General features: G+C 35.8%; 1 pseudogene; it reads left to right on the top strand.

Annotated features, from left to right (window-relative positions):
* The first annotated feature begins 9,377 nt into the window (after positions 1 to 9,377).
* On the top strand, positions 9,378 to 17,750 carry LOC126931622 (piggyBac transposable element-derived protein 3-like; annotated as a pseudogene).
* The last annotated feature ends 4,572 nt before the right edge of the window (positions 17,751 to 22,322 follow it).

Genomic DNA, 22,322 nt, shown 5'->3' with positions numbered 1-22,322 from the left:
TGGATAGAATGTGGAGATGTTAATGAAAAAACAAAAAAAAAGGTTGGTGGAGAAACAGGGTATGTGGGGAAGATAATACTATGTCAAAATGAGATGTCTAAGTCCTGAGACAAAAAAAAAAAAAAAAAAAAAAAAAAAAGTTGTATATGAAGTCTTAAGCTCAGAAAAAAGTTGGAGTTGAATACAAAATTTTCAGATTACAGTCATATAGATAGTATTTAAAGCCATGAGAATAAATGAGACCATCCAGTGAGATGCTAAATCAAGAGGGTTCATTATCCATTTCTGCTTTTTAGAAAACAGAGCAATCTGAGATCTTCAGTTTAACAAAACACTAATACTTTAATACTGCATGATGCTGTAAACAGAAGGGTTAAAGGAGATAATTCAAACATTTTTCCTTAGGCAGCATTCATTTATTCTGTTTTCAGATTTGCTTGGTATTTATTTATTTATTTTTAATTTTTTTTTTATTATTATTATATTTTAGTTCTAGGGTACATGTGCACAACGTGCAGGTTTGTTACATATGTATACATGTGCCATGTTGGTGTGCTGCACCCATTAACTCATCATTTACATTAGGTATATCTCCTAATGCTATCCCTCTGCCACCCCCCACCCCACAATAGGCCCCGATGTGTGATGTTCCTCTTCCTGTGTCCAAGTGATCTCATTGTTCAATTCCCACCTATGAGTGAGAACATGTAGTGTTTGGTTTTCTGTTCTTGTGATAGTTTGCTGAGAATGATGGTTTCCAGCTGCATCCATGTCCCTACAAAAGACACGAACTCAACCTTTTTTATGGCTGCATAGTATTCCATGGTGTATATGTGCCGCATTTTCTTAATCCAGTCTGTCACTGATGGACATTTGGGTTGATTCCAAGTCTTAGCTATTGTGAATAGTGCTGCAATAAACATACATGTACATGTGTCTTTATAGCAGCGTGATTTATAATCCTTTGGGTATATCCCCAGTAATGGAATGGCAGGGTCAATTGGTATTTCTAGTTCTAGATCCTTGAGGAATCACCACACTGTTTTCCACAATGGTTGAACTAGTTTACAGTCCCACCAAAAGTGTAAAAGTGTTCCTATTTCTCCACATCCTCTCCAGCACCTGTTGTTTCCTGATGTTTTTAATGATTGCCATTCTAACTGGTGTGAGATGATATCTTATTGTGGTTTTGGTTTGCATTTCTCTGATGGCCAGTGATGATGAGCATTTTTTCATGTGTCTGTTGGCTGTATGAATGTCTTCTTTTGAGAAGTATCTGTTCATATCCTTTGCCCACTTTTTGATGGGGTTTGTTTTTTTTCTTGTAAATTTGATTGAGTTCTATATAGGTTCTGGATATTAGCCCTTTGTCAGATGAGTAAATTGCAAAAATTTTCTCCCATTCTGTAGGTTACCTGTTCACTCTGATGGTAGTTTCTTTTGCTGTGCAGATGCTCTTTAGTTTAGTTAGATCCCATTTGTCAATTTTGGCTTTTGCTGCCGTTGCTTTTGGTGTTTTGGATATGAAGTCCTTGCCCATGCATATGTCCTGAATAGTATTACCTAGTTTTTCTTCTAGAGTTGTTATGGTTTTGGGTCTAACATTTAAGTCTCTAATCCATCTTTAATTAATTTTCATATAAGGAGTAAGGAAAGGATCCAGTTTCAGCTTTCTACTTATGGCTAGCCAATTTTCCCACACCATTTATTAAATAGGGAATCCTTTCCCCATTTCTTGTTTTTGTCAAGTTTGTCAAAGATGAGATGGCTGTAGATGTGTGGTATTATTTCTGAAGACTCTGTTCTGTTCCATTGGTCTATATCTCTGCTTTGGTACCAGTACCATGCTGTTTTGGTTACTGTAACCTTGTAGTATAGTTTGAAGTCAGATAGCGTGATGCCTCCAGCTTTGTTCTTTTTGCTTAGGATTGTCTTGGCAATGTGAGGTCTTTTTTGGTTCCATATGAACTTTAAAGCAGTTTTTTCCAATTCTGTGAAGAAAGTCATTGGTAGCTTAATGGGGATGGCATTGAATCTATAAACTACCTTGGGCAGTATGGCCATTTTCACAATATTGATTCTTCCTATCCATGAGCATGGCATGTTCTTCCATTTGTTTGTGTCCTCTTTTATTTCACTGAGCAGTGGTTTGTAGTTCTCCTTGAAGAGGTCCTTTACATCCTTGGTAAGTTGGATTCCTAGGTATTTTATTCTCTTTGAAGCTATTGTGAATGGGGGTTCATTCATGATTTGCCTCTCTGTTTGTTTGTTACTGATGTATAAGAATGTTTGTGATTTTTGCACATTGATTTTGTATCCTGAGACTTTGCTGAAGTTGCTATAAGCTTAAGGAGATTTTGGACTGAGACAATGGGGTTTTCTAAATATACAATCATGTCATCTGCAAACAGGGAAAATTTGACTTCTTCTTTTCCTAACTGAATACCCTTGATTTCTTTCTCTTGCCTGATTGCCCTAGCCAGAACTTCCAATGCTATGTTGAATAGGAGTGGTAGGAGAGGGCATCCCTGTCTTGTGCCACTTTTCAAAGGTAATGCTTCCAGTTTTTGCCCATTCTGTATGATATTGGCTGTGGGGTATTTAATTTATTTCATTTATTTGATTGCTTCAGGACTAATAGAAATATTTTACAGTATCCTAGTATAATATTTCTACTAATTTTCCTGGTACTTCCAAATTTTTTTTAATAAATATTTTGAGGTTATATTCTCTAGCCCAAAAGTAGTCATACTATTTTGTCCTTCCTCCTTTCTAATGGCAATTTCTGTATTCGTACCCCAAATTTTTACCTCCTCTTTACGTTTATTCGGGGATTTCCATCAAATGTTTCTGCTTTTGTTTTGCTTCAACTTTCTCTCTATCCCTCAGCATTCAAAGATGTTTTAGATTTCCTTGTCCTCAAAAAATAAAGTTAAAAATAAACTTATTCCACGGATCCCCCATCTTATTCCTGCTACTGCATAAGCTCTCTTTTCCTTTACAGCCATAATACTCCACTCTAACACTCCTTTCTCTTTTGCACTTACCCCTTTACTAAATTGTGTGTGCAGTGTCACCTCTAATATTATTGTTGCAAAATCCAGTAGACACTTATCTTTCTTGACATCTCTGAAACAATTCATATCTCTTCATTTATCCACTTCCTCGCTCTCAATTCTGTTAATATACTAATGACTGTAGACTCTGTTTTTCCTGTTCAACCTCTTGTGAGCTTCAATTCCATGTATTTAGAAAAAATGCACAATTTTTCCATTTGATTGAATATTTTAATTAAAAATTGAATGGGACATCATTAGAGCCCTGAATTTACAATGTCATCTTGCTTGAAAGATAACATCAGGAAGAAACATCAAAATTTATAATATGCAGATAACATTAGACAGACACTGGTGTTGGTTTTTTTTTTTTTTTAATTTGTATTATAGATGCTATATAAAATTGGTTTATTAATGAGGATGAGGATAACTTGAGTAACAGGTTTGAAATAATACATGCTTGGGAGGTAGCTTTGTGTTATTTTAGCAACTAATGTTCATTTCATTATGCTATCTTGAAAGAGACATTTATGTAAAATTAAATTTTACTTTGATTAATGGTTTGAAAGTAACTGGTTATTGTTGTGCTTCCTGGTTAATTGCATATTATTTGATAATGTCATCAGAGAATTGTGAAATTTGGTAGCTGCTCCCTGCAGAGTGATTGCTAGATTCTTGTTTCCAGCCTTTGAAAAGTATATCATGCAGAATGCGTGATCATTTTTCTTTTATTTTACTTATGAGTTTTAATTCTGTGCTGTAAACTTAAAAGTTGTGTGTCTATTTCAAAGCAAATTGAAAATATTAAAAGAAATACAGGAATTCATCTCTCACTATTTGAATAGGGACTTTATTTTCCTCCTGATATCATGAATCTTTGATGTAAAATGTACAAATAATTGTATTTCTTCTAAATGTTTCATAACTCTTTGTTTTCGATAGCTTATATTTTGACTACCCTCTAGTTTCCTGTGGTTTACTTCTCACATTTCTAATTTGTAATGCATGCACAAATTAAACCTCAACATCCTTATATTTTTAATCATGTTAATATTACTATTTTCATATTCCAACAGTGGTTTTATTAATATTGTATATAATTTTTAAAATTCAAACAGAACAACTCTAGATAATATACAGAGGACCAGGTTATCTGCATATTATCACATTCACTACATTAAAACCATACATATTGCCAAAAATGATATCTCCAATAAAATCATATTTGGGAGCAGCACAGTTTAAAGTAAAAGTTTGTTACATTTTGTATCTGTTAAAACTACTTCTTAAGGAGGAAACATTTTAATAAATAACTATAGTCCGTTCCCATACTATGGAGCAAAATATTTGATTAGAGAGATCTAGATACTGGTATTAAATTAAACATCTTATAGGAAGTTTTAATGCAAAGTATTTTTGAGACATGCAAAGCTTGACTTAAACAACAGAAAACTTACATATAAAACTCAAGGTTTAGGTCACAGTGATCACTTAATAAATGATAGATGTTGGCCGGGCGCGGTGGCTCACGCCTGTAATCCCAGCACTTTGGGAGGCAGAGGCGGGTGGATCATGAGGTCAGGAGATTGAGACCATCCTGGCTAACAGGGTGAAACCCCGTCTTTACTAAAAAATACAAAAAATTAGCCGGGCGTGGTGACGGGCACCTGTAGTCCCAACTACTCAGAAGGCTGAGGCAGGAGAATGGCATGAACTCAGGAGGCAGAGGTTGCAGTGAGCCGAGATTGTACCACTGCACTCCAGCCTGGGCGACACAGCCAGACTGTGTCTCAAAAAGTAAATAAATAAATAAATAAATAAATAAATAAATAAATATATAAATAAATAATGATAGGTGTTATTCTTATTGATATAGCCATCATCATCATCATCACATCATCATTTTAACTTGTCATTTACAAATATGAAAACTTAACTATGCCAAGACATAATCTGTGAATTTATAATATAAATCAGAATTGTATATGGACTTATTTATATGTATGAAAATAATAGCATGTTGCAAAAAATCCAGAATAAATAGATTCATTAGGTCCATTAGGTATATACATTGTTTAGGTGTCTTTTGATTATATTCTATGCATATAATTTAAGATCCTATGACATCACAATTTTATTTCTCTTTTGAGTAGTTTCAAATCTTATCTGTATTAATTGTAGTCGAAAATATCAAAGTTGTACATTGTTTTTTTTGATTGGTGAATGTAATGGCACATATTGTATTTCATTATTGTCACATCAGACTTAGATTTCATTTATAGGTGGAACACATATTAAAACATTCATATTTGAGAATGTGAAGCCAAGAAATACATAATAATTAAAAAATAAATAAATTACTACTTAGGGAATGCTCTTACATATGGGAAGAAAACAGTTCTTTCCCTCCTTTATATATCATTTACATAAATGACAAGAAAGATTCAATTAGCACACCTACACTGTGTAGACATTAAAAATCCAGGGAAAGAATGGTGTCACAGTAGCCTCTAACAAGAATAGCGCTTTTATTCAAGGAATGAATGTTTATTCGTTTACTAGCATAATGATGAAATATTCAAAACAAGTGACCTGACAAGCCCACCTCAATTGTTGAATATTGTGTTTTTCAGGAAATGTATCAGTGTCCTCTGGCTTTATCAGTTATTGTTAGGGCATCAAAATTAAACACTTTATTTCAAGTACAAAGACTTAAATTAAAACCAGCATGATACTCATAAATCACTGTAAAATCTCCCTTATTTGAAATTAAAGGCTGACTAGTAGTACAAGTAGCTTCAAAATTAAAGCATTTTTAATTTAGATTTTTACTAAAAATTAGTACAATTAAATATAAGTATTTAATATATATTTTGACATTTCCACCTCTACCCCAACCCCCAACTACCCTTCCCAGCTTCTAGTAACCATCTTTCTACCTTCTATGTCCATGGGTTCGATTGTTTTGATTTCTAGAAAACACAAATAATTAAGAACATGTAACATTTGTCTTTATGTGTTTGGCTTATTTCACTTAACATAATGGTCTCTCTCTCTCCATATATACATACATATATAATATATGTCACATATTTTACATATACAATATATATTATATACATATATTTAAAATAATAAACAATATAGAGTCCATTCCATACACACACACACGTACATACATATGTGTATATATGTGTTTTTTGTGTGTATTTATGGAACGGAATTTTATATATTTGTATATGTAAATTTCCATTGCACTTTATTATCAGCAAATATTTGTGTTCACACAGATGTGTTCACACACGCCACCTACAAACAGACACGCTGCATGAAATTAAATGTAGATTAGATGTTAAAAAAGGAAAATCACTAAACTTGAAGACATGGCCATAAAGGTTTTCAAAATAAATCACAGAGAGTGAAAAGACAGATAAATGGGTCATTAGTAATCTGTGAGACAGTGGCCTGTTAAAACAATATCAAACATTCTAACATACATGTATTGGAGTCTCAAAAAGGGAGAGTGTTGTGGAGAAGCAAAAAGTCTGAAATTTCTAAAAATCGAAATGAGAACCAAGGAAATAAACATAAGTAAACTAAGCCAAAGTATATGTAGCAGTCATGGAGGTATGCAGCTCAGATCTCCTACATGAGAATTTGGTGGCAGTGCCGGGTAGGCCTATAGTTGGCTGGTAGCCTCCAGCCTCTAAACCCCCATGTTGCTTTCAGCCAATGGTGGAACATGACTGGAGTTCCAGTGCCTATCTGTTTCTGACTCAGGTGGAACTATTCCACTGAAAAACCTTTCCTCAAGAACTCTGTGTTTACCTGATCAACAGTTTCTCAGAACTGTGCTGCAGTGTTTAGGCTCCTTCCACACAATTTATTCCCACAATTTATTCAGTAAATAATACTGATTCTAGTAAAACTCTTCCCAAGATAGAAGGGCAATTTCCTAAATATATCCTAGGAGTCCAGCATTACCTAGCAATAAATCATAGACATATATGAGAAAAATATATAATCTAAAATCCTTGAAGCATAAGCACAAAGATTTCTAAGAAAATTTTAGAAATACATAAAAGCTAATATATCATGACCAAGTGAGGTATATCACAGAAAGCAAAGTTACCCTAACATTGAAAATCAATGTAAGTTCCTACATTAACAAAAAAATATATATATTTCCAGAGACAAGGAAAAAGCATTTGATTATCAGAGAACTACAACTAACACAGCATAACAAAACCAAATTGTGGAATCCAGAGATTAAGAGAAAATATTTAAATTATCTGCAGAAAAAAAGATTCGTGGTAAAATCTCTCAGTATACTAGGAATAGATCTGCTTAATTTGCCAAGAGCATTGGCAAAGTCTACAGATAAACTTGTGGTGAAAGTCTGGACGCTTTCCTCCTAAAAGAAGAAATAAGACAAGGCTGTCTTTATCAACTATTTCTATTAAACATTGTACTGTAAGAGCTAGATAATACAAGAAAGTAATAAGAATAAATATATGTGTACACACTAGAATGGAAAAATTTAAAAAAATTTTGATCGGCCGGGCGCGGTGGCTCACGCCTGTAATCCCTGCACTTTGGGTGGCCGAGGCGGGCGGATCACGAGGTCAGTAGATCGAGACCATCCTGGCTAACACGGTGAAACCCCGTCTCTACTAAAATACAAAAAAAATTAGCCGGGCGCGGTGGCGGGCGCCTGTAGTCCCAGCTACTCCGGAGGCTGAGGCAGGAGAATGGCGCGAACCCGGGAGGCGGAGCTTGCAGTGAGCCGAGATGGTGCCACTGCACTCCAGCTTGGGCGACAGAGTGAAGACTCCGCCTAAAAAAAAAAAAAAAAAAAAAAAAAAAAAATTTGATGACAAATTATCTATATAGAAAATATTAAAGAGTTTACAAAAAAGATTCAAGAACTAATAAATTAGTTTAGCCAAGTTGTAGGAGACAAGGTAAAAAAAAGAAAAAAAAAAAAACCTAACTGCACTTCCCATACTAGCAGTACAAAATCAGAAATTGGAATTTAATAAACTATAGTATTAATAGTAGTATAAAATATGAAATACTTAGGGATAAATATAACAAAATATATATACTTATATAATTAAAACTGTAAAAATATTGCTGAGAGATATGATAGCTAAGTGGATAGATACACCACATTTATGAAGACGACTAAATTAAATTAACTAATTAATTGCATTTAATTTATAGACCAATCTTGGGAATTTAAAGGCAATTTTAAAAGCAAATTCCTAATTGCGGGAATTTAAGGGCCAAATTGGAGGGCTGACAAAACCTGGCTTTAAGATTTACTAAAAAATCTGCTATAGAGGAGAGGGCAGAGCAAGACAGTGGAATAGAAACCTCCATGGATACTTCCCCCAGCAAGGACACCAATTCGACAACTATCTACAGAGAAAAATCAAAAAATGCCTTCATAAGACCCAAAAATCAGGTGAGCACTCATAGTACCTGGTTTGAACTTCATATTGCTGAAAGAGGCACTAAAGAGATTAAAAAGAAAAGTTCTGAATCACTGATGCCACCCACCCACCTCCATCCCTGGTGGTGTGGTGCCCAGAGCATCTCTGGGTGCTGGGGGAAGGAAAACACAGCTATTGTGAGGCAATGAACTCAGCGCTGTCCTGTTAGAGCAGAAAGGAAAACCAGACCAATTCAGCTGATGCCGGCTCACAGATGGAAGGATCATTTAAACCAGCCCGAGAGAGAAGGGAATTGATGATCCCAGAAGTCCAAACTTGAATGCATGCAAACCTTGCCACGGATGGCTACAGCACTCTGTGTCTCCAAGTAAACATGAAAGACAGTCTAAGGCATAAGGACTACAACTCCTGGTGCTGAACTAGTCTCAGAGACAGTGGACTAGGGGTGCACACAACACACTGAGACACCAGCTGGGGCAGCCAAGTGCTGGCATCAGCCCTTTCATAACCCCAGGCTGCATAGTTTGCTAAAAAAAAAAAAAATTAATAATAAGACCCCTTGCTTCCACTTGAAGGGAGCGGGGGAAAGACTGGGGAGGACTTTGTATTTTATCTTGGATACCAGCTCAGCCACAGCAGGATAGGGCACCAGTCAGAGTCATAAGGCCTCCATTCCAGCTCTAGCTTCCAGACAAGATTTCTAGACACACCCTGGGTCAGAAGGGAACCTGCTTCCTTGAAGGAAAAGATTCAATTCTGGCAGCATGTATCACTTGCTAACTAAAGAGCTCTTGAATCCTGAATAACCAGCAGTGACACCCAGGTACTACACTGAGGGCGTTGGGTGAGCCTCTGAGACTTGATGGCTTCAGCTACTAGCACAGCCACAGACAGGTAGAGTACTAATCAAGGTCCTCGGAGCCCCAATTCCAGGACTTAACTCTTGGTTGGCATTTCTGAACCTACCCGCGGCAGGAGGGAAGCCTTGAAGGGTGAGTCCCAAGTTAGGCAGCATTCATGGCAAGCTGACTTAAGAGACCTTGGGTCTTAAGGGAACATCAGATGTAGTCTGGCAGTACTCCTTGTGGCCAGGGTTGGTGGTGGGTACTAAGTGAGGTTCTTCTGCCTTTGGAAAGAGGAGAAAAGAGTAGGAAGGATCTTGTGGTTTGAGTGCCAGCTCAGCTGCAGCACAATAGAATACCAGGTAGACTCCTAAGGTTTTTGACTGTGATCCCTGACTCCCAGGCAGCACTTTTGAACCCACCAGGGACTTGGGAGACCTCAATAGCCTGAAGAGAAGGACATATGCCTTCAGGTCTTATCCAGCACAGTCATAGTGATGGTGACTACAGGAAGGGTTTAAGTCACTCCATCCCCAACTTTAGGTGGCTTAGAATAGAGAGAGAGAGAGAGAAAGAGAGAGAGAGACTCTGTGTGTTTGGAGAAAGTAGAGAAAGAGAATAAGAGTCTCTGCCTGATAATCCAGATAATTTTCTGGGGTCCTGTCCAAGACTATCAAGGCAGTACTTCTACAAGTCTGCAAGAACCACAGTGCAACTGGGCTTGGGGTGTCCCCTAAAGCAGATACAGCTTAGATCACATCCAAGTTTTTCTAAATACCTGGAAAGCCTTCCCACTGGCTACAAATATGCTCAGACAGTGAAGACTACAATAAATACCTAACCCTTCATTGACCCAGCACTGAAGAACATCTATTAGCATCAACATCATACTGGAAAACTTAACCTCACTACATAAACTAAATAAGGCACCAAGAACTAATCAGGGAAAAACAGAGATATATGACCTTTATGGCTGATAATTCAAAATAGTAGTATTGAGGAAACTCAAAGAAATTCAAGTTAACAGAGAGAATAATTCTATTAGATAAGTAATTCTATTAGATAAATTTAACAAAGAGATTGAAATAATTAAAAAGAATTAAGCAGAAATTCTGGAGCTGAAAAATGCAATTGGCATTATGAAGAATGCTTCAAAGTCCTTTAGTAGTAGAATAGATCAAGCAAAAGAAAGAATTAGTGAGATTCATGCAAGGCTATTTGAAAGTAAGCAGTCAGAGAAGACAAAAGGAAAACAAAACAAAACAAAACAAAAAAACAATGAAGCATGCCTAGAGGATCTAGGAAATAGCCTCAAAAGGGCAACTCTAAGTGTTATTAGCCTTGAAAAGGAGGTAGAGGAAGATGGGTAGAAAGTTTATCCAAAGGGATAATAACAGAAAAATTTCCAAACCTAGAAAAAGATATCAATATCCAAGTACAAGAAAACTTTAGAACACCAAACAGACCAGCACAAAAAAAAGACTACCTCAAAGCATTTAATAATCAAATTCCCAGAAATCAATGATAAAGAAAGGATCATAAAAGCAGCAAGAGAAAAGAAACAAATAACATAAAATGGGGTTGCAATATGTCTAGAAGCAAACTTTACAGTGGAAACCTTACAGTCCAGGAGAGAGTGACATGATTATATTTAAAGTGCTGAAAACATTTTTACCTTAGAATAATATATCTAGTGAAAATACCCTTCAAACATAAATGAGAAATAAGGACTTACCAAAACAAACAAAAGTTGAGGGATTTCATCAACACCAGACCCATCCTACAAGTAATGCTAATGGTAGTACTTCAATCAGAAAGAAGAAAAATACATTAATGGGCAATGAATAATCACCTGAGTGTACAAAACTCACTGGTAATAACAAGTACTGTTGTGGGAAGTCAGGGACCCCGAATGGAGGGACCAGCTGAAGCCACGACAGAAGAACATAAATTGTGAAGACTTCATGGACATTTATTAGTTCCCCAAATTAATACTTTTATAATTTCTTATGCCTGTATTTACTGCAATCTCTGAACATAAATTGTAAAGATTTCATGGACACTTATCACTTCCCCAGTCAATACCCTTGGGATTTCCTATGCCTTTCTTTACTTTAATCTCTTAATCCCATCATCTTCTTCGTAAACTGAGGAGGATGAATGTTGCCTCAGGACTCTGTGATTGTGTTAACTGCACAAATTGTTTGTAGAGCATGTGTGTTTGAACAATACGAAATCTGGGTATCTTGAAAAAAGAACAGGATAACAGCAATGTTCAGGAAACAAAAGAGATAAGACTTTTGGCCACTGGTGAGCCAGACGGAACAGAGCCATATTTCTCCTCTTTCAAAAGCAAATAGGAGAAATATCACTGAATTATTTTTCTCAGCAAGGAACATCCCTGAGAAAGAGAATGCACCCTGAAGGTAGGCTTATAGACAGCCCCTTTAAGGCGTGCTTTTATGGTCAAAGCCAAAGGGATGAAACAAGCCCTGGTCTCCTGTAGCGCTCCCAGGCTTATTAGGAAGAGGACAATTCCCGCCTATAAATTTTGGTCAGACAGGTTGTCTGCTCTCAAACCCTGTTTCCTAATAAGATGTTATCAACGACAATGCATGCCTGAAACTTCATTAGCAGTTTTAATTTTGCCTCACCCGGTGGTCCTGTGATCTCGCCCTGCCTCCGTTTGCCTTGTGATATTTTATTACCTTGTGAAGTATGTGATCTCTGTGACCCACACCCTATTGGTGCACTTCCTCCCCTTTTGAAAATCGCTAATAAAATCTTGCTGGTTTAATGGCTCGGGGAACATCACGGATCCTGCTGACATGTGATGTCTCCCCCGGACACCCAGCTTTAAATTTCTCTCTCTTGTGCTCTTTCCTTTTATTTCTCAAACCAGCCGAGACACTTAGGAAATAGAAAAGAACTCAAGTAAGCATCAGGAGCAGGTTCTCCCGATAAAGTACACAGGAAAGCAGAATATTATAAGACTGTAACTGTCGTGTGTAAACTCTTGTTCTAAGTATAAAGAATAAACAATGAACCCATCAAAAATAATAGCTACAATGTTAAAGACATAGTCAATGCAATATGATATAAATAGAAACAATAAAAGTTAAAAAACACAGGATGAAATTAAAGTGTAGAGCTTTTATTAGTTTCCTTTTTACTTGTTTGTTTATGCAATAGTGCTTAGTTGTTATCGAGTTAAAAAGAATGGGTTATGAGATGGTGTCTACAAGCCTCCTGGTAACCTCAAACCAAAAAAACATGTAATGAGTATACAAAAAATAAAAACAAGAAATTAAATCATATTACCAAAGTCACCCTCACTAGAGGAAGAGAGGAAGGAAAGAAACAAGGAGTAGAAGACCACGAAACAACCAGAAAACAGACAACAAAATGGCAGGAGTAGTTCCTTACTTATCAAAAATAACATTAAGTGTAAATTGACTAAACTGTCCAATTAAAAGACATAGACTGGCTGAATGCATGCGAAAACAAGTTCTATTGATCTGTTTTCTACAAGAAACACACTTCACCTATAAAGACGCACATGGACTGAAAATAAAGGAATGGAAAAAGGTATTCCATGCCAATGGAAACCAAAAAAAGAGCAGGAGTCACAATACTTGCATCAAACAAAACAGATTTCAAGGCAAAAACTGCAAGAAGACATAAAGAAGATGACTATGCAATGATAAAAGGGTCAATTCAGCCAGATGATATAACAATTTTAAATATATATTCATCTAACACTGGAGTACCCAGATATATAAATAAATATTATTAATGCTAAAGAGAGAGATACATCCCAATACAATAAAAGCTGGAGACTTCAACACCCTACATTTAGCATTGGGCAGATCATTCAGACAGAAAACAAACAAAGAAACATCAGACTTAATATGCACTATAGATTTAATAGATCTAATAGATATTTACAGAACATTTTATGCAAGAGTCAAGGAATACATATTCTTTTCTTCAGCACATGAATCGTTCTCAAGGATAGACCATATGTTAGGCCAAAAAGTCTTAAAACATTAAAAAATTGAAATAATATCAATCATCTTCTCTGACTACAAAGAATAAAAGTAGAAATTTATAACAAGAGAAATTTTAGAAACAATAAAATATATGGGAATCAAAAGATATGCTCTTGAATAATCAGTGGGTCAAGAAAGAAATTTTAAAAAGTTGAAAAATTTCTTGAAACAAACATTAATAGTATAAACACAACACATCAAAACCTATGAGATACAGCAAAAGCAGCACAAAGAAGGGAGTTTATAACTGTAGGTATAAACTTACAGCTTAAACATAAAATAAAAGCAAAGACTTCAAATAAGCAATCTGATGATGCATCTTAAAGAATTAGAAAAGCAATAGCAAATGAAACCCAAAATTAGTGGAAGAAAAGAAATAGTAAAGATCAGAGAAGAAATAAATAAAATTGAAATAAAGAAAATGATATAAAAGATCAATGAAACAAAAAGCTTGTTTTGAAAACTTAAAATTGACAAAGTTTAGCCAGACAAAAAAATAGATGAGTTCCAACTAAATAAAATCAGAAATGAAAAAAAATGAGACATTACAACTGATACTGTAGAAATTCAAAGGATTATTAGTGGCTACTATGAGCAACCATCTTCCAATAAATTCTAAAAATTAGAAAAAAATGAACTCCTAGATACATGCAACCTACCAAGATTGAACCAAGAAGAAATTAAAAACCTCAGCAGAACAAAAACAAGTAATTAGGTTGAAGCTACAATAGTCTTCCAGTAATGGAAAGCCTGGGACCTGGTAGCTTCACTGTTGAATTCTACCAAACATTTAAAGATTAACTAACACTAATCTTACTCCAACTATGCCAAAAAGAGAGGAGAGGAGAATACTTCCAAACTAATTTTACGGGGCCAGTATTACCCTGATACAAAAACCAGACAAAGACACATTTAAAACAAAATTTAAAAAGAACACTACAGGCCAATATCTCTGATAAATATTGATGCAAAAAATTCTCAACAAAATACTAGCAAACAAAATTCAGCAGTACATTAGAAAGATAATTTATCATGACCAAATGGGATTTATTCCTGTGGTGCAAGAATAGCTCCATACACTCAAATCCATATGCATAATGCATCGCATCAACAGAATAAAGGATAAAACCATATGGTTATTTCAACTGATGATGAAAATTATTTGGTAAAATTCAACACCCATATATTAAAAAAAAACACTCAAAAAACTGTGTATAAAAGGAACACATAGCTCAACATCATAAGAGCCATACATGACAGACCCCTACCTGGTATCATAATAAATGGGGGAGAACTGAAAGCCTTTTATCTAAGATCTGGAACATAGCAGGGATACCCTGCCAGCACTGTTATTGAACATATTATTGGAACGCCTAACTAGACCAATAAGACAAGAGAAAGAAAAAAAGGTATCTAAATTGGAAAGGAAGAAGTTAAACTATCCTTGTTTGCAGATGACATGATCTTATACTTGGGGAAACCTAAAGACTCCACCAAAACACTATTAGAATTGATCAACAAATCAGTAACATTTCAGAATACAAAATTCAGAAGCATTTCTATACGGCAACAGTGAACAATGTGAAAAATAAATTTAAAAAGTAGTGTCACATACAATAGCCACACATAAAATTAATTACCTACAAATTAACCAAAGAAGTGAAAGATCTAAATGAAAACTATGAAACACTAATGAAAAAAATTGAAGAGGACACCAAAAAAAGAAAAAAACTGTTCCATGTTCATGGATTGTTAAGATGTCCATACTACCCAAGCAATCTATAGATTCAAGGCAATCCCTACCAAAACACCAATGACATTCTTCCCAGAAAAAATAAAAAAAAAAAAAAACTATTCTAAAATTTATATGGAATCACAAAGGACTCAGAATAGCCAAAGCTATCCTAAGTAAAAAGAACAAAATTGAGGAATCACATTACCTGACTTCAAATTATACAACAGAGCTATAGTAACCAAAAAAAGCATGGTACTGGCATAAAAACGGAGATATAGACCAATGGAACAGAATAGAGAACCCAGAAACAAATCCACAGACCTACAGTGTGATGGTTAATACTGAGTGTCAACTTGATTGGATTGAGGGATACCAAGTGTTAATCCTGGGTGCGTCTGTGTGGGTGTTGTCAAAAGACATTAACATTTGAGTCAGTGATCTGGTGAAGACAGATCCACCCTTAATCTGGTGGAAACAATCTAATCAGCTCCCAGCAAATATAAAGCAGGCAGAAAAACATGAAAAGGAGAGATTGGCCTAGCCTCCCCGTCTTCATCTTTCTCCAGTGCTGGGTGCTTCCTGCCCTCAGACATTGGATTCCAAGTTCTTCAGTTTTGCAAGGTGGACTGGCTCTCCTTGCTGCTCAGCTTGCAGACTGCTTCTTGTGGAACCTTGTGATCATGTAAGTTAATACTTTAAAAACTCATATATATTTATGTATGTATATATGTGTGTATATATGTGTGTGTGTATATATACACATATGTATACACATATAGCTTATATATATATTATATATATATAAAATATGTATGTATCCTATTAGTTCTGTTCCTCTAAGAGAACCCTGACTAATGGAGTGAACTCATTTTTGATAAAGGTGCCAAGAACATACACTGAGGAAAAGACAGTCTCTTCAATAAATGTTGCTGAGATAACTGGATATCCATATGCAGAAGAATGAAACTAGACCCCTGTCTCTAGCCATATACCAAAATCAAATCAAAATAGGTAAACATTTATGCCTAGTGTTCCATTATTTGGACACTAAGCATATGGCAGTGATTTATATCCTACTGCTCAAGATCATAGCCAAAGTCTGATTTTTCACATATGTCTGCCTCCTGAGGGTACATGTTATCACATGGTACACAGAGTTAGTCACTGCTGAAGATACTGGCATGCTGAGAGCTTGACAAAAAGTGATGTGAGTTTTCAGAAACATTTTTGAGGAAGTATCCAAAGACAGGTACATATAACTTTACTGCATTACTTCTTATACTAGTAATTTTTTCATCACTTCTCTACTAGTTATGCTATTATGCTGTAAAAAGAAAATACCAAAATTATTATTGTTGCATTAGTTATGGGTTTGACATTTTGCATCTTCCATTTTTGGAACACTAGGCAAAATGACTACCCCTGGGACTAATAATACCTTTTTCTCCATTTTAGTCCGAAGGTGCCTCAAACTCTAAGTTTACATGAAATAACTGACCTTTTAGAGACAGATGACATCATAGAAGCAAGTGCTAAAGTGATACAACCACCTGAAAGGGCTACAGCACCTGTTTCTGATGAGGACTCAGGAGATGAAGGTGGAATAATAAATAATCTGCCAGGTTCTTCGTTGTGCGCAACTGTGTATCTTATTCAAGATGGCTCTGATGCTAAATCTGACTCAGATGTTCCCTCTTTCCTGACGAAGTTCCATCAACGTCTACTGTGCAGCAACCTCCACCATCGAGGAGGAGGAAAGTGACAAAAATTGTTTGCAAATGGCAAAAGGCTGATCTAACTGCGCAAACCCTAGCAGGTAGAGTTACAGAACCTCCAAAAGATTTTTTTTTCTTTTTTTTTTTTTTTACCAAAATGAGAACTCCCACAGAAGTTCTTGAACTTTTTCTTGATGAAAAGGTCTTTGAACCCATTGTCAAGCTCTCCAACTTATATGCTGGAAGTAAGAGTGTACATCTTGGCTTGACTAGCCCCGAATTCAAATGTTTTATGGGATTTATTTTTCTGAGTGCCTATGTCTCAGTTCCTAGAAGGTGTATGTTCTGTAAACAAAGAACAGATGTGCATAATGTACTGGTGAGTGCTGCCATGAGACGTGATCACTTTGAAACTGTATTTTCTAATTTGCATGTTGCTGACAATGTAAATTTGGATCTAATGGACAAGTTTTCCAAGTTACAACCTCTCATAAGCAAACTCAATGAGAGATATATGAAATTTGTTCCAACTGGATCATATTTCAGCTTTGAAGAATTCATGGTTCCTTATTTTGGTTGTCATGGGTGTGAACAGTTTATTGGGGGAAAGCCCATTTGGTTTGGCTATAAGTTTTGGTGTGGTGTCACATGTCTGGGCTACATTTGCTTGTTTTAGTCATCTCAAGGTAAAAATCAAATACTAAATATGAAGAATATGGTGTTAGTGCATCACTCACCCTTCAATTTAGAGAGGCACTTACAGAGGCAAGTCCTGAATAATACCGTTTTATATTCGATAACTTTATCACCAGTATTGCAGCATCAATTGCGTCAATTCAGTTTAACAGAACAGTTATACATATATCTATGCCAAGACTAGTAATTCTCTAAGTATTTCCATAAAGGGAATAAAAGAAAAATTCTTACAAAGAACTGCACTTCAATAATTATAGCAGCTTTATAACAAATTAAAACTGGCAACCAATATACAAGTGGATAGATGATGTCAATCAACAGTGAATGTCAATTAACATGTAATTTTCTAAACAAATACAGGGATGCCCATACAAAGGATAATACTGAAGAACAAACTACTAATGCAGCTACAACATAGATGAATCTCTGAAGCAGTATAAATGAAAGAAGCCAGGCACAGTCGTCTATGGACTGTGTGATTCTATTTATATGGAATTCTTTTTTTTTCTTTCTTTAAGCTTTTTTCTATTTTTATTTTTATTTTATTTTAGGTTGGGATACAGGTGCAGGTTTGTTATATAGGTAAGCTCATGTCACAGGGGTTTGTTGTACAGATTATTTCACCACACATGTACTAAGCCTAGTAGCAAATAGTTATTTTTTATGATCTCCTCCTTCTCCCAATTTCCATCCCCAAGTAGGCCCCAGTGTCTATTGTTCCCCTCTATGTGTCTAATATGTTCTCATCATTTAGCTCCCACTTATAAGTGAGAATATGGGGTATTTGGTTTTCTGTTTCTGTGTTTATTTGCTAAGGATGATTCTATTTATATGGAATTCTAGAGGAGGCAAAGCTATAGTGACCAATTTCAGATTGACAGTTGCTAAACCAGATTAGGGGAAAATAATTTTATAAGAGGCATGATACATTTTTTATGACTGATGGAAATGTTCTATATCTTGATTGTGAATTGTTTCCTTAAACTTGGTGAATTTAAATGCGTGTAAATTATGCCTCCAAATGGTGATTAAAAAGAAATGAAACAAAATGTATTTTCTGGTTCATACATAGTAGGTGGTGAAAATATAAAAATTAGTAGTAAGAAGGAAGTAGTTGTAGTAGTAAGTAGAAAGAAGTTGAATCTCCGAATAGAACAATAGCAGGCTCTGAAATTGAGGCAATAATTAATAGCCTACCAACCAAAAAAGTCCAGGACCAGATGGATTCACAGCCGAATTCCCAAATTCTACCAGGGGTACAAGGAAGAGCTGGTACCATTCCTTCTGAAACTATTCCAATTAATAGAAAAAGAGGGAATCCTCCCTAACTCATTTTATGAGGCCACCATCATCCTGATACCAAAGCCTGGCAGAGACACAACAAAAAGAGAGAATTTTAGACCAGTATCCCTGATGAACATCGATGCAAAAATCCTCAATAAAATACTGGCAAACCGAATCCAGCAGCACATCGAAAAGCTTATCCACCATGATCAAGTGGGCTTCATCCCTGGGATGCAAGGCTGGTTCAACATACACAAATCAATAAACATAATCCAGCATATAAACAGAACCAAAGACAAAAACCACATGATTATCTCAATAGATGCAGAAAAGGCCTTTGACAAAATTCAACAGCCCTTCATGCTAAAAACTCTCAATAAATTCGGTATTGATGGAATGTATCTCAAAATAATAAGGGCTATTTATGACAAACCCACAGCCAATATCATACTGAATGGGCGAAAACTGGAAGTAGTCCCCTTAAAAACTGGCACAAGACAGGGATGCCCTCTCTCACCACTCCTATTCAACATAGTGTTGGAAGTTCTGGCCAGGGCAATCAGGCAAGAGAAAGAAATAAAGTTTATTCAGCTAGGAAAAGAAGAAGTTAAATTGTCCCCGTTTACAGATGACATGACTGTATATTTAGAAAACCCCATCGTCTCAGCCCAAAATCTCTTCAAGCTGGCAAGCAACTTCAGCAAAGTCTCAGGATACAAAATCAATGTGCAAAAATCACAAACATTCTTATATACCACTAACAGACAAACAGAGAGCCAAATCATGAATGAACTCCCATTCACAATTGCTTCAAAGAGAATAAAATACCTAGGAATCCAACTTACAAGGGATGGGAAGGACCTCTTCAAGAACTACAAACCACTGCTCAGTGAAATAAAAGAGGACACAAACAAATGGAAGAACATACCATGCTCATGGATAGGAAGAATCAATATCATGAAAATGGCCATACTGCTCAAGGTAATTTATAGATTCAATGCCATCCCCATTAAGCTACCAATGATTTTCTTCACAGAATTGGAAAAAACTACTTTAAAGTTCATGTGGAACCAAAAAAAGACCTCACATTGCCAAGACAATCCTAAGTCAAAAGAACAAAGCTGGAGGCATCACGCTACCTGACTTCAAACTATACTACAAGGCTACGTAACCAAAACAGCATGGTACTGGTACCAAACAGAGATATAAACCAATGGAACAGAACAGAGTCTTCAGAAATAATACCACACATCTACAGCCATCTCATCTTTGACAAACCTGAGAGAAACAAGAAATGGGGAAAGGATTCCCTATTTAATAAATGGTGCTGGGAAAACTGGCTAGCCATAAGTAGAAAGCTGAAACTGGATCCCTTCCTTACTCCTTATACAAAAATTAATTCAAGATGGATTAGAGACTTAAATGTTAGACCTAAAACCATAAAAATCCTAGAAGAAAACCTAGGCAATACCATTCAGGACTTAGGCATGGGCAAGGACTTCATGTCTGAAACACCAAAAGCAATGGCAACAAAAGCCAAAATCGACAAATGGGATCTAATTAAACTAAAGAGCTTCTGCACAGCAAAAGAAACTACCATCAGAGTGAACAGGCAACCTGTGGAATGGGAGAAAATTTTTGCAATTTACTCATCTGACAAAGGGCTAATATCTGGAACCTACAAAGAACTCAAACAAATTTACAAGGAAAAAACAACCCCATCAAAAAGTTGGCAAAGGATATGAACAGACACTTCTCAAAAGAAGACATTTATGCAGCCAACAGACACCTGAAAAAATGCTCATCATCACTTGCCATCAGAGAAATGCAAATCAAAACCACAATGAGATACCATCTCACACCAGTTAGAATGGCGACCATTAAAAAGTCAGGAAACAACAGGTGCTGGAGAGGATGTGGAGAAACAGGAACACTTTTACACTTTTGGTGGGACTGTAAACTAGTTCAATCATTGTGGAAGACAGTGTGGCGATTCCTCAAGGATCTAGAACTAGAAATACCATTTGACCCAGCCATCCCATTACTGGGTATATACCCAAAGGATTATAAATCATGATGCTATAAAGACACATGCACACGTATGTTTATCGTGGCACTATTCACAATAGGAAAGACTTGGAACCAACCCAAATGTCCATCAATGACAGTCTGGATTAAGAAAATGTGGCACATATATACCATGGAATACTATGCAGCCATAAAAAAGGATGAGTTTATGTCCTTTGTAAGGACATGGATGCAGCTGGAAACCATCATTCTCAGCAAACTATCGCAAGAACAGAAAACCAAACGCCACAGGTTCTCACTCATAGGTGGGAATTGAACAATGAGATTACTTGGACACAGAAGGGCTGCATCACACACTGGGGCCTGTTGTGGGGTGGAGGGAGGAGGGAGGGATAGCATTAGGAGATATACCTAATGTAAATGACGAGTTAATGGGTACAGCACACCAACATGGCACATGTATACATATGTAACAAACCTGCAGGTTGTGACATGTACCCTAGAACTTAAAGTATAATAATAAAAAAAAATGTAGTATTAGTTGTTTCTTGTAAGTACTAATTACATTGAAGGTGCCTAACAATAAAGAGATAATAAAGTCTACATTTAATTGTTATATTTTTATAAATATATGTAATTATATCCATAAATATATTTGCAATAAGTGAAAATAAAATAAATATTTTGAAAATTTATTTTGCTCTTGATAAAATGTTGACTATACTGATGATAGATGATTTTATTGTAAAAAAAAATGTCACATTGAAATACTATCTCATCATATATTGCTATTTTTTTTTTTTTTTTTTTTTTTTTTTTTTTTTTTTTTTTTTTTGAGACAGGGTCTCGCACTGTCACCCTGGCTGGAGTGCAGTGGCAGGATCTTGGCTCACTGCAAACTCCGCACCCGGTTCACGCCATTCTCCTGCCTCAGCCTCCCAAGTGGCTGGGACTATAGGAGCCAGCCACCATGCCCAGCTAATTTTTTGTATTATTAGTAGAGGCGGGGTTTCACCATGTTAGTCAGGATGGTCCGGATCTCCTGACCTCGTGATCCACCTGCCTCAGCGTCCCAAAGTGCTGGGATTACAGGAGTGAGCCACGACACCCAGTCATATGTTGGTATTTTCTAATGAAGTTATTTACAATCGTGGTCATTATTACATTATATGTAATCAGAGCTATATATTTAACAATTATTGATATACTAAAATAAAATTATAATAAGATAAAAATCTTACTTGCATTATACTTTGTACTATGTGTCACTTAGTTGTTTCATTCTATACCATTAACTTGATACATAGAGAAAAGACGTACAAATAAAATTGAAGGAAAAATATGTCTACATCATACGTGTGTGTGTGCTTGTTTGTGCATACCAGAGAGATAACGAAGAGTTAAGTTATGACTCTTTTAAGAGTTAATAGCGAATTCATCATCTGGAGTGGTATT

The sequence above is a fragment of the Macaca thibetana genome, chromosome 11, assembly GCF_024542745.1.
Source record: "Macaca thibetana thibetana isolate TM-01 chromosome 11, ASM2454274v1, whole genome shotgun sequence".
NCBI classification, from domain to species: Eukaryota; Metazoa; Chordata; class Mammalia; order Primates; family Cercopithecidae; genus Macaca; species Macaca thibetana.
Note: the sequence above shows the minus strand (reverse complement) of the source record. Positions and strands in the feature narration are given on the sequence as shown.